At 57.6% G+C, this 14,924-nt stretch overlaps 4 non-coding genes and 5 pseudogenes across 4 annotated transcripts; all 9 read left to right on the forward strand.

Annotated features, from left to right (window-relative positions):
* Positions 1 to 1,303: 1,303 nt before the first annotated feature.
* LOC146715451 (5S ribosomal RNA) lies at positions 1,304 to 1,422 on the forward strand. Its single transcript, XR_014919891.1, has one exon. It is a non-coding gene; the product is annotated as a 5S ribosomal RNA (ribosomal RNA).
* A 1,769-nt stretch (positions 1,423 to 3,191) lies between these two features.
* On the forward strand, positions 3,192 to 3,310 carry LOC146715452 (5S ribosomal RNA; annotated as a pseudogene).
* Positions 3,311 to 4,684: 1,374 nt separating this feature from the next.
* LOC146715453 (5S ribosomal RNA) lies at positions 4,685 to 4,803 on the forward strand (annotated as a pseudogene).
* Positions 4,804 to 6,493: 1,690 nt separating this feature from the next.
* On the forward strand, positions 6,494 to 6,612 carry LOC146715454 (5S ribosomal RNA). The gene has a single exon (XR_014919475.1). It is a non-coding gene; the product is annotated as a 5S ribosomal RNA (ribosomal RNA).
* Positions 6,613 to 8,102: 1,490 nt separating this feature from the next.
* On the forward strand, positions 8,103 to 8,221 carry LOC146715455 (5S ribosomal RNA). Its single transcript, XR_014919835.1, has one exon. It is a non-coding gene; the product is annotated as a 5S ribosomal RNA (ribosomal RNA).
* A 1,373-nt stretch (positions 8,222 to 9,594) lies between these two features.
* Positions 9,595 to 9,713, forward strand: LOC146715456 (5S ribosomal RNA). Its single transcript, XR_014919844.1, has one exon. It is a non-coding gene; the product is annotated as a 5S ribosomal RNA (ribosomal RNA).
* Positions 9,714 to 11,202: 1,489 nt separating this feature from the next.
* On the forward strand, positions 11,203 to 11,321 carry LOC146715457 (5S ribosomal RNA; annotated as a pseudogene).
* Positions 11,322 to 13,839: 2,518 nt separating this feature from the next.
* Positions 13,840 to 13,958, forward strand: LOC146715458 (5S ribosomal RNA; annotated as a pseudogene).
* Positions 13,959 to 14,657: 699 nt separating this feature from the next.
* LOC146715459 (5S ribosomal RNA) lies at positions 14,658 to 14,776 on the forward strand (annotated as a pseudogene).
* Positions 14,777 to 14,924: the final 148 nt, after the last annotated feature.

The raw sequence follows: 14,924 nt of genomic DNA on the forward strand, positions 1-14,924 counted from the left end.
TCCAGAGAAGGGGTGTATTAAAAGACCAAAAGCAGCTGCCCATTAATGAGGGCACATTAACGACACTGCTTTTGGCTGTTTTCCAATGTCTTGTGCTGCTAGCTGATGCCACCTACACCACACCAGGGCCTGAGTGACCGGCTGGGGCCACTTACACCACATCAGGGACTGTGGCTCTGGCTGAGGCCACTTACACCACACCAGAGCCTGTGGCTGCTGGCTGAAGCCACTTACACCACACCAGGGCCTTAGTTGCTATTGAGGCCACTTACACCACACCAGGGCCTGTGGCTGCTGGCTGAGGCCACCTACACCACACCAGGGCCTGTGGCTGCTGGCTGAGGCCACTTACACCACACCAGGGCCTGTGGCTGCTGGCTGAAGCCACTTACACCACACCAGGGCCTTAGTTGCTATTGAGGCCACTTACACCACACCAGGGCCTGTGGCTGCTGGCTGAGGCCACCTACACCACACCAGGGCCCTTTTGCTGCTGGCTGAGGCCACTTACACCACACCAGTGCATGTGGCTTCTGGCTGAGGCCACTTACACCACACCAGGGCCTGTGGCTGCTGGCTGAGGCCACTTACACCACACCAGGGCCTGTAGCTCTTGCTCAGGCCACTCACATCACACCAGGCCCTGCGCTTCTGGCCGAGGCCATCTTCACCAAACCAGGCCATGTGGTTCTTGCTCAGGCCACTTACACCACACCAGGGCCTTATTTGCTATTGAGGCCACTTACACCACACCAGGGCCTGTGGCTCTGGCTTAGGCCACTTACACCACACCAGGGCCTGTGGCACTTGCTCAGGCCACTTACACCACACCAGGGCCTGTGGCTGCTGGCTGAGGCCACTTACACCACACCAGGGCCTGTGGCTCTTGCTCAGGCCACTTACACCACACCAGGGCCTGTGGCACTGGCTGAGGCCACTTAGACCACACCAGGGCCTGTGGCTGCTGGCTGAGGCCACTCACACCACACCAGGGCCTGTGGCTGCTAGCTGAGGCCACTTACACCAAACCAGGGCCTGTGGCTGCTTGCTGAGGCCATCTTCACCAAACCAGGCCCTGTGCTGCTTGCTGTGGCCATGTAAAACACACCAGGTCCTGTGCTGGTTCTTGAGGCCATCTTCAACAATCCAGGGCCTGTGCTGTTGGATAAATGCCAAACTGAGCCTTTTGGTTAGGGTATTATGCAAACATGCAGGTATGGTTATAGGATTGTCTTCGTAACTTCAGGTACTTGCCACCTAATCACTTGAATCCATAAATTGAGACATTGTGCTGGGGCCAGCAGCTTACGGCCATACCACCCTGAGCACACCCGACCTCGTCTGATCTCGGAAGCTAAGCAGGGCTGGCCTTGGTTAGTACTTGGATGGGAGACTTCCTGGGAATACCTGGTGCTGTAAGCCTTTGATTTTCATGTCATTGAACCGCTTTTGATCCAGAGAAGGGGTGTATTAAAAGACCAGAAGCAGCTCCCCATTAATGAGGGCACATTAACGACATTGCTTTTGGCTGTTTTCCAATGTCTTGTGCTGCTAGCTGATGCAACCTACACCACACCAGGGCCTGAGTGACCGGCTGGGGCCACTTACACCACATCAGGGCCTGTTGCTCTGGCTGAGGCCACTTACACCACACCAGGGCCTGTGGCTGCTGGCTGAGGCCACCTACACCACACCAGGGCCTTAGTTGCTATTGAGGCCAATTACACCACACCAGGGTATGTGGCTCTTGCTCAGGCCACTTACACCACACCAGGGCCTTAGTTGCTATTGAGGCCAATTACACCACACCAGGGCCTGTGGCACTGGCTGAGGCCACTTACACCACACCAGGGCCTGTGGCTGCTGGCTGAGGCCACTTACACCACACCAGGGCCTGTGGCTGCTGGCTGAGGCCACTTACACCACACCAGGGCCTTAGTTGCTATTGAGGCCAATTACACCACACCATGGTCTGTGGCTCTTGCTCAGGCCACTTACACCACACCAGGGCCTGTGGCTCTTGCTCAGGCCACTTACACCACACCAGGGCCTGTGGCTGCTGGCTGAGGCCACCTACACCACACCAGGGCATTAGTTGCTATTGAGGCCAATTACACCACACCAGGGTCTGTGGCTCTTGCTCAGGCCACTTACACCACACCAGGGCCTGTGGCTCTTGCTCAGGCCACTTACACCACACCAGGGCCTGTGGCACTGGCTGAGGCCACTTACACCACACCAGGGCCTGTGGCTGCTGGCTGAGGCCACTTACACCACACCAGGGCCTGTGGCTGCTGGCTGAGGCCACTTACACCACACCAGCGCCTGTGGCTGCTGGCTGAGGCCACCTACACCACACCAGGGCCTGTGGCTGCTGGCTGAGGCGACTTATACCACACCAGGGCCCTTTTGCTGCTGGCTGAGGCCACTTACACCACACCAGTGCCTGTGGCTTCTGTCTGAGGCGACTTACACCACACCAGGGCCTGTGGCTGCTGGCTGAGGCCAATTACACCACACCAGGGTCTGTGGCTCTTGCTCAGGCCACTTACACCACACCAGGGCCTGTGGCACTGGCTGAGGCCACTTACACCACACCAGGGCCTGTGGCTGCTGGCTGAGGCCACTTACACCACACCAGGGCCTGTGGCTGCTGGCTGAGGCCACTTACACCACACCAGGGCCTGTGGCTGCTGGCTGAGGCCACCTACACCACACCAGGGCCTGTGGCTGCTGGTTGAGGCGACTTACACCACACCAGGGCCCTTTTGCTGCTGGCTGAGGCCACTTACACCACACCAGTGCCTGTGGCTTCTGGCTGAGGCGACTTACACCACACCAGGGCCTGTGGCTGCTGGCTGAGGCCACTTACACCACACCAAGGCCTGTGGCTCTTGCTCAGGCCACTCACATCACACCAGGCCCTGCGCTTCTGGCCGAGGCCATCTTCACCAAACCAGGCCCTGTGCTCCTTGCTGTGGCCATGTACAACACACCAGGCCCTGTTCTGGTTCCTGAGGCCATCTTCAACAATCCAGGGCCTGTGCTGTTGGATAAATGCCAAACTGAGCCTTTGGGTTAGGGTATTATGCAAACATGCAGGTATGGTTATAGGATTGTCTTCGTAACTTCAGGTACTTGCCACCTAATCACTTGAATCCATAAATTGAGACATTGTGCTGGGGCCAGCAGCTTACGGCCATACCACCCTGAGCAGGCCCGACCTCGTCTGATCTCGGAAGCTAAGCAGGGCTGGGCTTGGTTAGTACTTGGATGGGAGACTGCCTGGGAATACCTGGTGCTGTAAGCCTTTGATTTTCATGTCATTGAACCGCTTTTGATCCAGAGAAGGGGTGTATTAAAAGACCAAAAGCAGCTGCCCATTAATGAGGGCACATTAACGACACTGCTTTTGGCTGTTTTCCAATGTCTTGTGCTGCTAGCTGATGCCACCTACACCACACCAGGGCCTGAGTGACCGGCTGGGGCCACTTACACCACATCAGGGCCTGTGGCTCTGGCTGAGGCCACTTACACCACACCAGGGCCTGTGGCTGCTGGCTGAGGCCAGTTACACCACACCAGAGCCTGTGGCTGCTGGCTGAAGCCACTTACACCACACCAGGGCCTTAGTTGCTATTGAGGCCACTTACACCACACCAGGGCCTGTGGCTGCTGGCTGAGGCCACCTACACCACACCAGGGCCTGTGGCTACTGGCTGAGGCCACTTACACCACACCAGGGCCTGTGGCTGCTGGCTGAAGCCACTTACACCACACCAGGGCCTTAGTTGCTATTGAGGGCACTTACACCACACCAGGGCCTGTGGCTGCTGGCTGAGGCCACCTACACCACACCAGGGCCCTTTTGCTGCTGGCTGAGGCCACTTACACCACACCAGTGCCTGTGGCTTCTGGCTGAGGCCACTTACACCACACCAGGGCCTGTGGCTGCTGGCTGAGGCCACTTACACCACACCAGGGCCTGTGGCTCTTGCTCAGGCCACTCACATCACACCAGGCCCTGCGCTTCTGGCCGAGGCCATCTTCACCAAACCAGGCCCTGTGGTTCTTGCTCAGGCCACTTACACCACACCAGGGCCTTATTTGCTATTGAGGCCACTTACACCACACCAGGGCCTGTGGCACTTGCTCAGGCCACTTACACCACACCAGGGCCTGTGGCACTTGCTCAGGCCACTTACACCACACCAGGGCCTGTGGCTGCTGGCTGAGGCCACTTACACCACACCAGGGCCTGTGGCTCTTGCTCACGCCACTTACACCACACCAGGGCCTGTGGCACTGGCTGAGGCCACTTAGACCACACCAGGGCCTGTGGCTGCTGGCTGAGGCCACTCACACCACACCAGGGCCTGTGGCTGCTAGCTGAGGCCACTTACACCAAACCAGGGCCTGTGGCTGCTTGCTGAGGCCATCTTCACCAAACCAGGCCCTGTGCTGCTTGCTGTGGCCATGTAAAACACACCAGGTCCTGTGCTGGTGCTTGACGCCATCTTCAACAATCCAGGGCCTGTGCTGTTGGATAAATGCCAAACTGAGCCTTTTGGTTAGGGTATTATGCAAACATGCAGGTATGGTTATAGGATTGTCTTCGTAACTTCAGGTACTTGCCACCTAATCACTTGAATCCATAAATTGAGACATTGTGCTGGGGCCAGCAGCTTACGGCCATACCACCCTGAGCACCCCTGACCTCGTCTGATCTCGGAAGCTAAGCAGGGCTGGGCTTGGTTAGTACTTGGATGGGAGGCTGCCTGGGAATACCTGGTGCTGTAAGCCTTTGATTTTCATGTCATTGAACCGCTTTTGATCCAGAGAAGGGGTGTATTAAAAGACCAAAAGCAGCTGCCCATTAATGAGGGCACATTAACGACATTGCTTTTGGCTGTTTTCCAATGTCTTGTGCTGCTAGCTGATGACACCTACACCACACCAGGGCCTGAGTGACCGGCTGGGGCCACTTACACCACATCAGGGCCTGTGGCTCTGGCTGAGGCCACTTACACCACACCAGGGCCTGTGGCTGCTGGCTGAGGCCACTTACACCACACCAGGGCCTTAGTTGCTATTGAGGCCAATTACACCACACCATGGTCTGTGGCTCTTGCTCAGGCCACTTACACCACACCAGGGCCTGTGGCACTGGCTGAGGCCACTTACACCACACCAGGGCCTGTGGCTGCTGGCTGAGGCCACTTACACCACACAAGGGCTTGTGGCTGCTGGCTGAGGCCACCTACACCACACCAGGGCCTGTGGCTGCTGGCTGAGGCCACCTACACCACACCAGGGCCTGTGGCTCTTGCTCAGGCCACTTACACCACACCAGGGCCTGTGGCTCTTGCTCAGGCCACTTACACCACACCAGGGCCTGTGGCTCTTGCTCAGGCCACTCATATCACACCAGGCCCTGTGCTTCTGGCTGAGGCCACTTAGACCACACCAGGGCCTGTGGCTGCTGGCTGAGGCCACTTACACCACACCAGGGCCTGTGGCTGCTGGCTGAGGCCATCTACACCACACCAGGGCCTGTGGCTGCTGGCTGAGGCGACTTACACCACACCAGGGCCCTTTTGCTGCTGGCTGAGGCCACTTACACCACACCAGTGCCTGTGGCTTCTGGCTGAGGCGACTTACACCACACCAGGGCCTGTGGCTGCTGGCTGAGGCCACTTACACCACACCAGGGCCTGTGGCTCTTGCTCAGGCCACTCACATCACACCAGGCCCTGCGCTTCTGGCCGAGGCCATCTTCACCAAACCAGGCCCTGTGGCTCTTGCTCAGGCCACTTACACCACACCAGGGCCTGTGGCTCTGGCTTAGGCCACTTACACCACACCAGGGCCTGTGGCACTTGCTCAGGCCACTTACACCACACCAGGGCCTGTGGCTGCTGGCTGAGGCCACTTACACCACACCAGGGCCTGTGGCTCTTACTCAGGCCACTTACACCACACCAGGGCCTGTGGCACTGGCTGAGGCCACCTACACCACACCAGGGCCTGTGGCTGCTGGCTGAGGCCACCTACACCACACCAGGGCCTGTGGCTGCTGGCTGAGGCCACTTACACCACACCAGTGCCTGTGGCTTCTGGCTGAGGCGACTTACACCACACCAGGGCCTGTGGCTGCTGGCTGAGGCCACTTACACCACACCAAGGCCTGTGGCTCTTGCTCAGGCCACTCACATCACACCAGGCCCTGCGCTTCTGGCCGAGGCCATCTTCACCAAACCAGGCCCTGTGCTCCTTGCTGTGGCCATGTACAACACACCAGGCCCTGTGCTGGTTCCTGAGGCCATCTTCAACAATCCAGGGCCTGTGCTGTTGGATAAATGCCAAACTGAGCCTTTGGGTTAGGGTATTATGCAAACATGCAGGTATGGTTATAGCATTGTCTTCGTAACTTCAGGTACTTGCCACCTAATCACTTGAATCCATAAATTGAGACATTGTGCTGGGGCCAGCAGCTTACGGCCATACCACCCTGAGCACGCCCGACCTCGTCTGATCTCGGAAGCTAAGCAGGGCTGGGCTTGGTTAGTACTTGGATGGGAGACTGCCTGGGAATACCTGGTGCTGTAAGCCTTTAATTTTCATGTCATTGAACCGCTTTTGATCCAGAGAAGGGGTGTATTAAAAGACCAGAAGCAGCTCCCCATTAATGAGGGCACATTAAAGACATTGCTTTTGGCTGTTTTCCAATGTCTTGTGCTGCTAGCTGATGCCACCTACACCACACCAGGGCCTTAGTTGCTATTGAGGCCAATTACACCACACCAGGGTCTTTGGCTCTTGCTCAGGCCACTTACACCACACCAGGGCCTGTGGCACTGGCTGAGGCCACTTACACCACACCAGGGCCTGTGGCTGCTGGCTGAGGCCACCTACACCAAACCAGGGGATTAGTTGCTATTGAGGCCAATTACACCACACCAGGGTCTGTGGCTCTTGCTCAGGCCACTTACACCACACCAGGGCCTGTGGCTCTTGCTCAGGCCACTTACACCACACCAGGGCCTGTGGCACTGGCTGAGGCCACTTACACCACACCAGGGCCTGTGGCTGCTGGCTGAGGCCACTTACACCACACCAGGGCCTGTGGCTGCTGGCTGAGGCCACTTACACCACACCAGGGCCTGTGGCTGGTGGCTGAGGCCACCTACACCACACCAGGGCCTGTGGCTGCTGGCTGAGGCGACTTATACCACACCAGGGCCCTTTTGCTGCTGGCTGAGGCCACTTACACCACACCAGTGCCTGTGGCTTCTGTCTGAGGCGACTTACACCACACCAGGGCCTGTGGCTGCTGGCTGAGGCCAATTACACCACACCAGGGTCTGTGGCTCTTGCTCAGGCCACTTACACCACACCAGGGCCTGTGGCACTGGCTGAGGCCACTTACACCACACCAGGGCCTGTGGCTGCTGGCTGAGGCCACTTACACCACACCAGGGCCTGTGGCTGCTGGCTGAGGCCACCTACACCACACCAGGGCCTTAGTTGCTATTGAGGCCAATTACACCACACCAGGGTCTGTGGCTCTTGCTCAGGCCACTTACACCACACCAGGGCCTGTGGCACTGGCTGAGGCCACTTACACCACACCAGGGCCTGTGGCTGCTGGCTGAGGCCACCTACACCACACCAGGGCCTTAGTTGCTATTGAGGCCAATTACACCACACAAGGGCCTGTGGCTGCTGGCTGAGGCCACCTACACCACACCAGGGCCTGTGGCTGCTGGCTGAGGCCACTTACAACACACCAGGGCCTGTGGCTCTTGCTCAGGCCACTCATATCACACCAGGCCCTGTGCTTCTGGCCGAGGCCATCTTCACCAAACCAGGCCCTGTGCTGCTTGCTGTGGCCATGTACAACACACCAGGCCCTGTGCTGGTTCCTGACGCCATCTTCAACAATCCAGGGCCTGTGCTGTTGGATAAATGCCAAACTGAGCCTTTGGGTTAGGGTATTATGCAAACATGCAGGTATGGTTATAGGATTGTCTTCGTAACTTCAGGTACTTGCCACCTAATCACTTGAATCCATAAATTGAGACATTGTGCTGGGGCCAGCAGCTTATGGCCATACCACCCTGAGCACGCCCGACCTCGTCTGATCTCGGAAGCTAAGCAGGGCTGGGCTTGGTTAGTACTTGGATGGGAGACTGCCTGGGAATACCTGGTGCTGTAAGCCTTTCATTTTCATGTCATTGAACCGCTTTTGATCCAGAGAAGGGGTGTATTAAAAGACCAAAAGCAGCTGCCCATTAATGAGGGCACATTAACGACATTGCTTTTGGCTGTTTTCCAATGTCTTGTGCTGCTAGCTGATGCCACCTACACCACACCACGGCCTTATTTGCTGGCTGAGGCCACATACACCAAACCAGGGCCTTAGTTGCTATTGAGGCCAATTACACCACACCAGGGCCTGTGGCTCTTGCTCAGGCCACTTACACCACACCAGGGCCTGTGGCTCTTGCTCAGGCCACTTACACCACACCAGGGCCTGTGGCTCTTGCTCAGGCCACTTACACCACACCAGGGCCTGTGGCTCTTTCTCAGGCCACTCATATCACACCAGGCCCTGTGCTTCTGGCTGAGGCAACTTAGACCACACCAGGGCCTGTGGCTGCTGGCTGAGGCCACTTACACCACACCAGGGCCTGTGGCTGCTGGCTGAGGCCATCTACACCACACCAGGGCCTGTGGCTGCTGGCTGAGGCGACTTACACCACACCAGGGCCCTTTTGCTGCTGGCTGAGGCCACTTACACCACACCAGTGCCTGTGGCTTCTGGCTGAGGCGACTTACACCACACCAGGGCCTGTGGCTGCTGGCTGAGGCCACTTACACCACACCAGGGCCTGTGGCTGCTGGCTTAGGCCACCTACACCACACCAGGGCCTTAGTTGCTATTGAGGCCAATTACACCACACCATGGTCTGTGGCTCTTGCTCAGGCCACTTACACCACACCAGGGCCTGTGGCACTGGCTGAGGCCACTTACACCACACCAGGGCCTGTGGCTGCTGGCTGAGGCCACTTACACCACACAAGGGCTTGTGGCTGCTGGCTGAGGCCACCTACACCACACCAGGGCCTGTGGCTCTTGCTCAGGCCACTTACACCACACCAGGGCCTGTGGCTCTTGCTCAGGCCACTTACACCACACCAGGGCCTGTGGCTCTTGCTCAGGCCACTCATATCACACCAGGCCCTGTGCTTCTGGCTGAGGCCACTTAGACCACACCAGGGCCTGTGGCTGCTGGCTGAGGCCACCTACACCACACCAGGGCCTGTGGCTGCTGGCTGAGGCCATCTACACCACACCAGGGCCTGTGCTGCTTGCTGTGGCCATGTACAACACATCAGGCCCTGTGCTGGTTCCTGAGGCCATCTTCAACAATCCAGGGCCTGTGCTGTTGGATAAATGCCAAACTGAGCCTTTGGGTTAGGGTATTATGCAAACATGCAGGTATGGTTATAGGATTATCTTCGTAACTTCAGGTACTTGCCACCTAATCACTTGAATCCATAAATTGAGACATTGTGCTGGAGCCAGCAGCTTACGGCCATACCACCCTGAGCACCCCCGACCTCGTCTGATCTCGGAAGCTAAGCAGGGCTGGGCTTGGTTAGTACTTGGATGGGAGACTGCCTGGGAAAACCTGGTGCTGTAAGCCTTTCATTTTCATGTCATTGAACCGCTTTTGATCCAGAGAAGGGGTGTATTAAAAGACCAAAAGCAGCTGCCCATTAATGAGGGTACATTAACGACATTGCTTTTGGCTGTTTTCCAATGTCTTGTGCTGCTAGCTGATGCCACCTACACCAAACCAGGGCCTTAGTTGCTATTGAGGCCAATTACACCACACCAGGGTCTTTGGCTCTTGCTCAGGCCACTTACACCACACCAGGGCCTGTGGCACTGGCTGAGGCCACTTACACCACACCAGGGCCTGTGGCTGCTGGCTGAGGCCACTTACACCACACCAGGGCCTTATTTGCTATTGAGGCCACTTACACCACACCAGGGCCTGTGGCTGCTGGCTGAGGCCACTTACACCACACAAGGGCTTGTGGCTGCTGGCTGAGGCCACCTACACCACACCAGGGCCTGTGGCTGCTGGCTGAGGCCACCTACACCACACCAGGGCCTGTGGCTCTTGCTCAGGCCACTTACACCACACCAGGGCCTGTGGCTCTTGCTCAGGCCACTTACACCACACCAGGGCCTGTGGCTCTTGCTCAGGCCACTCATATCACACCAGGCCCTGTGCTTCTGGCTGAGGCCACTTAGACCACACCAGGGCCTGTGGCTGCTGGCTGAGGCCACTTACACCACACCAGGGCCTGTGGCTGCTGGCTGAGGCCATCTACACCACACCAGGGCCTGTGGCTGCTGGCTGAGGCGACTTACACCACACCAGGGCCCTTTTGCTGCTGGCTGAGGCCACTTACACCACACCAGTGCCTGTGGCTTCTGGCTGAGGCGACTTACACCACACCAGGGCCTGTGGCTGCTGGCTGAGGCCACTTACACCACACCAGGGCCTGTGGCTCTTGCTCAGGCCACTCACATCACACCAGGCCCTGCGCTTCTGGCCGAGGCCATCTTCACCAAACCAGGCCCTGTGGCTCTTGCTCAGGCCACTTACACCACACCAGGGCCTGTGGCTCTGGCTTAGGCCACTTACACCACACCAGGGCCTGTGGCACTTGCTCAGGCCACTTACACCACACCAGGGCCTGTGGCTGCTGGCTGAGGCCACTTACACCACACCAGGGCCTGTGGCTCTTACTCAGGCCACTTACACCACACCAGGGCCTTAGTTGCTATTGAGGCCAATTACACCACACCAGGGCCTGTGGCTCTTGCTCAGGCCACTCACATCACACCAGGCCCTGCGCTTCTGGCCGAGGCAATCTTCACCAAACCAGGCCCTGTGCTGCTAGCTGTGGCCATGTACAACACACCAGGCCCTGTGCTGGTTCCTGAGGCCATCTTCAACAATCCAGGGCCTGTGCTGTTGGATAAATGCTAAACTGAGCCTTTGGGTTAGGGTATTATGCAAACATGAAGGTAGGGTTATAGGATTGTCTTCGTAACTTCAGGTACTTGCCACCTAATCACCTGAATCCATAAATTGAGACATTGTGCTGGGCCCAGCAGCTTACGGCCATACCACCCTGAGCACGCCCGACCTCGTCTGATCTCGGAAGCTGAGCAGGGCTGGGCTTGGTTAGTACTTGGATGGGAGACTGCCTGGGAATACCTGGTGCTGTAAGCCTTTCATTTTAATGTCATTGAACCGCTTTTGATCCAGAGAAGGGGTGTATTAAAAGACCAAAAGCAGCTGCCCATTAATGAGGGCACATTAACGACATTGCTTTTGGCTGTTTTCCAATGTCTTGTGCTGCTAGCTGATGCCACCTACACCACACCAGGGCCTGAGTGACCGGCTGGGGCCACTTACACCACATCAGGGCCTGTGGCTCTGGCTGAGGCCACTTACACCACACCAGGGCCTGTGGCTGCTGGCTGAGGCCACTTACACCACACCAGGGCATTAGTTGCTATTGAGGCCAATTACACCACACCAGGGTATGTGGCTCTTGCTCAGGCCACTTACACCACACCAGGGCCTGTGGCTGCTGGCTGAGGCCACCTACACCACACCAGGGCCCTTTTGCTGCTGGCTGAGGCCACTTACACCACACCAGTGCCTGTGGCTTCTGGCTGAGGCCACTTACACCACACCAGGGCCTGTGGCTGCTGGCTGAGGCCACTTACACCACACCAGGGCCTGTGGCTCTTGCTCAGGCCACTCACATCACACCAGGCCCTGCGCTTCTGGCCGAGGCCATCTTCACCAAACCAGGCCCTGTGGTTCTTGCTCAGGCCACTTACACCACACCAGGGCCTTATTTGCTATTGAGGCCACTTACACCACACCAGGGCCTGTGGCTCTGGCTTAGGCCACTTACACCACACCAGGGCCTGTGGCACTTGCTCAGGCCACTTACACCACACCAGGGCCTGTGGCTGCTGGCTGAGGCCACTTACACCACACCAGGGCCTGTGGCTCTTGCTCAGGCCACTTACACCACACCAGGGCCTGTGGCACTGGTTGAGGCCACTTAGACCACACCAGGGCCTGTGGCTGCTGGCTGAGGCCACTCACACCACACCAGGGCCTGTGGCTGCTAGCTGAGGCCACTTACACCACACCAGGGCCTGAGTGACCGGCTGGGGCCACTTACACCACACCAGGGCATTAGTTGCTATTGAGGCCAATTACACCACACCAGGGTCTGTGGCTCTTGCTCAGGCCACTTACACCACACCAGGGCCTGTGGCTCTTGCTCAGGCCACTTACACCACACCAGGGCCTGTGGCTGCTGGCTGAGGCCACCTACACCACACCAGGGCATTAGTTGCTATTGAGGCCAATTACACCACACCAGGGTCTGTGGCTCTTGCTCAGGCCACTTACACCACACCAGGGCCTGTGGCTCTTGCTCAGGCCACTTACACCACACCAGGGCCTGTGGCACTGGCTGAGGCCACTTACACCACACCAGGGCCTGTGGCTGCTGGCTGAGGCCACTTACACCACACCAGGGCCTGTGGCTGCTGGCTGAGGCTACTTACACCACACCAGGGCCTGTGGCTGGTGGCTGAGGCCACCTACACCACACCAGGGCCTGTGGCTGCTGGCTGAGGCGACTTATACCACACCAGGGCCCTTTTGCTGCTGGCTGAGGCCACTTACACCACACCAGTGCCTGTGGCTTCTGTCTGAGGCGACTTACACCACACCAGGGCCTGTGGCTGCTGGCTGAGGCCAATTATACCACACCAGGGTCTGTGGCTCTTGCTCAGGCCACTTACACCACACCAGGGCCTGTGGCACTGGCTGAGGCCACTTACACCACACCAGGGCCTGTGGCTGCTGGCTGAGGCCACTTACACCACACCAGGGCCTGTGGCTGCTGGCTGAGGCCACTTACACCACACCAGGGCCTGTGGCTGCTGGCTGAGGCCACCTACACCACACCAGGGCCTGTGGCTGCTGGCTGAGGCGACTTACACCACACCAGGGCCCTTTTGCTGCTGGCTGAGGCCACTTACACCACACCAGTGCCTGTGGCTTCTGGCTGAGGCGACTTACACCACACCAGGGCCTGTGGCTGCTGGCTGAGGCCACTTACACCACACCAGGGCCTGTGGCTCTTGCTCAGGCCACTCACATCACACCAGGCCCTGCGCTTCTGGCCGAGGCCATCTTCACCAAACCAGGCCCTGTGGTTCTTGCTCAGGCCACTTACACCACACCAGGGCCTTATTTGCTGTTGAGGCCACTTACACCACACCAGGGCCTGTGGCTCTGGCTTAGGCCACTTACACCACACCAGGGCCTGTGGCACTGGCTGAGGCCACTTAGACCACACCAGGGCCTGTGGCTGCTGGCTGAGGCCACTCACACCACACCAGGGCCTGTGGCTGCTAGCTGAGGCCACTTACACCAAACCAGGGCCTGTGGCTGCTTGCTGAGGCCATCTTCACCAAACCAGGCCCTGTGCTGCTTGCTGTGGCCATGTAAAACACACCAGGTCCTGTGCTGGTTCCTGAGGCCATCTTCAACAATCCAGGGCCTGTGCTGTTGGATAAATGCCAAACTGAGCCTTTTGGTTAGGGTATTATGCAAACATGCAGGTATGGTTATAGGATTGTCTTCGTAACTTCAGGTACTTGCCACCTAATCACTTGAATCCATAAATTGAGACATTGTGCTGGGGCCAGCAGCTTACGGCCATACCACCCTGAGCACGCCCGACCTCGTCTGATCTCGGAAGCTAAGCAGGGCTGAGCTTGGTTAGTACTTGGATGGGAGACTGCCTGGGAATACCTGGTGCTGTAAGCCTTTGATTTTCATGTCATTGAACCGCTTTTGATCCAGAGAAGGGGTGTATTAAAAGACCAGAAGCAGCTCCCCATTAATGAGGGCACATTAACGACATTGCTTTTGGCTGTTTTCCAATGTCTTGTGCTGCTAGCTGATGCCACCTACACCACACCAGGGCCTGAGTGACCGGCTGGGGCCACTTACACCACATCAGGGCCTGTTGCTCTGGCTGAGGCCACTTACACCACACCAGGGCCTGTGGCTGCTGGCTGAGGCCACCTACACCACACCAGGGCCTTAGTTGCTATTGAGGCCAATTACACCACACCAGGGTATGTGGCTCTTGCTCAGGCCACTTACACCACACCAGGGCCTTAGTTGCTATTGAGGCCAATTACACCACACCAGGGCCTGTGGCTCTTGCTCAGGCCACTCACATCACACCAGGCCCTGCGCTTCTGGCCGAGGCCATCTTCACCAAACCAGGCCCTGTGCTGCTAGCTGTGGCCATGTACAACACACCAGGCCCTGTGCTGGTTCCTGAGGCCATCTTCAACAATCCAGGGCCTGTGCTGTTGGATAAATGCTAAACTGAGCCTTTGGGTTAGGGTATTATGCAAACATGAAGGTAGGGTTATAGTATTGTCTTCGTAACTTCAGGTACTTGCCACCTAATCACCTGAATCCATAAATTGAGACATTGTGCTGGGCCCAGCAGCTTACGGCCATACCACCCTGAGCACGCCCGACCTCGTCTGATCTCGGAAGCTGAGCAGGGCTGGGCTTGGTTAGTACTTGGATGGGAAACTGCCTGGGAATACCTGGTGCTGTAAGCCTTTCATTTTAATGTCATTGAACCGCTTTTGATCCAGAGAAGGGGTGTATTAAAAGACCAAAAGCAGCTGCCCATTAATGAGGGCACATTAACGACATTGCTTTTGGCTGTTTTCCAATGTCTTGTGCTGCTAGCTGATGCCACCTACA

The sequence above is a fragment of the Copadichromis virginalis genome, linkage group LG3, assembly GCF_057382275.1.
Source record: "Copadichromis virginalis isolate Kocher_CV1m ecotype Utaka linkage group LG3, C_Virginalis_male_GT1.1, whole genome shotgun sequence".
Classification (NCBI taxonomy): Eukaryota; Metazoa; Chordata; class Actinopteri; order Cichliformes; family Cichlidae; genus Copadichromis; species Copadichromis virginalis.